Source organism: Larimichthys crocea, chromosome II (assembly GCF_000972845.2).
Source record: "Larimichthys crocea isolate SSNF chromosome II, L_crocea_2.0, whole genome shotgun sequence".
Classification (NCBI taxonomy): Eukaryota; Metazoa; Chordata; class Actinopteri; family Sciaenidae; genus Larimichthys; species Larimichthys crocea.
The window spans coordinates 5,295,025-5,295,701 of record NC_040012.1 but is presented as its reverse complement, the minus strand read 5'-3'; the positions used below and the strand labels follow the sequence as shown (position 1 = coordinate 5,295,701).

The 677-nt window shown below is 29.8% G+C and overlaps 1 protein-coding gene across 1 annotated transcript in view; it reads left to right on the top strand.

Annotated features, from left to right (window-relative positions):
* LOC104935539 (uncharacterized) overlaps nucleotides 1–677 on the top strand; it is a 10,849-nt gene that overhangs the window by 3,224 nt on the left and 6,948 nt on the right.

Here is a 677-nt window from a genome sequence, read left to right as displayed (position 1 = left end):
CTCTGTTTAGAGTCAGTATTTAGTTTCTGTTGTGGTATACGAAATTTTTAAAGTAACAAAAAGACAAAGACTGTTATTTTAAGGTTATTATAGATGCATGAAAACATAGTTATAAATATACAATATCTGCCTTATTCTGAAAATAAAGGCCTCTAATCTTACACACAGCACATTTTAATATGTGCAGGAAACATTAAATTAAATGTGTGTTACACATTAGCACTTTGAGATTTCATTCAAATGTAAAGTGCTTTATAGTTTTTATATGTTTATATATATAGTTTTTCAAGCTAGAGGCTCAAATTGAGTTTAAAGGTCCAGTGTGTAGAATTTTAGTTCAGTATCTAGGTGGACTAATCGCTGCATTGCAATCTCCTCACATCACCCTCACTTGCTCAGTGTAAAAGAAGAAACAAACACTTTACGACTCTGTTTAAGCCAGTATTTAGTTTCTGTTGTGGTATACGAAATTTTTAAAGTAACAAAAAGACAAAGACTGTTATTTTAAGGTTATTATAGATGCATGAAAACATAGTTATAAATATACAATATCTGCCTTATTCTGAAAATAAAGGCCTCTAATCTTACACACAGCACATTTTAATATGTGCAGGAAACATTAAATTAAATGTGTGTTACACATTAGCACTTTGAGATTTCATTCAAATGTAAAGTGC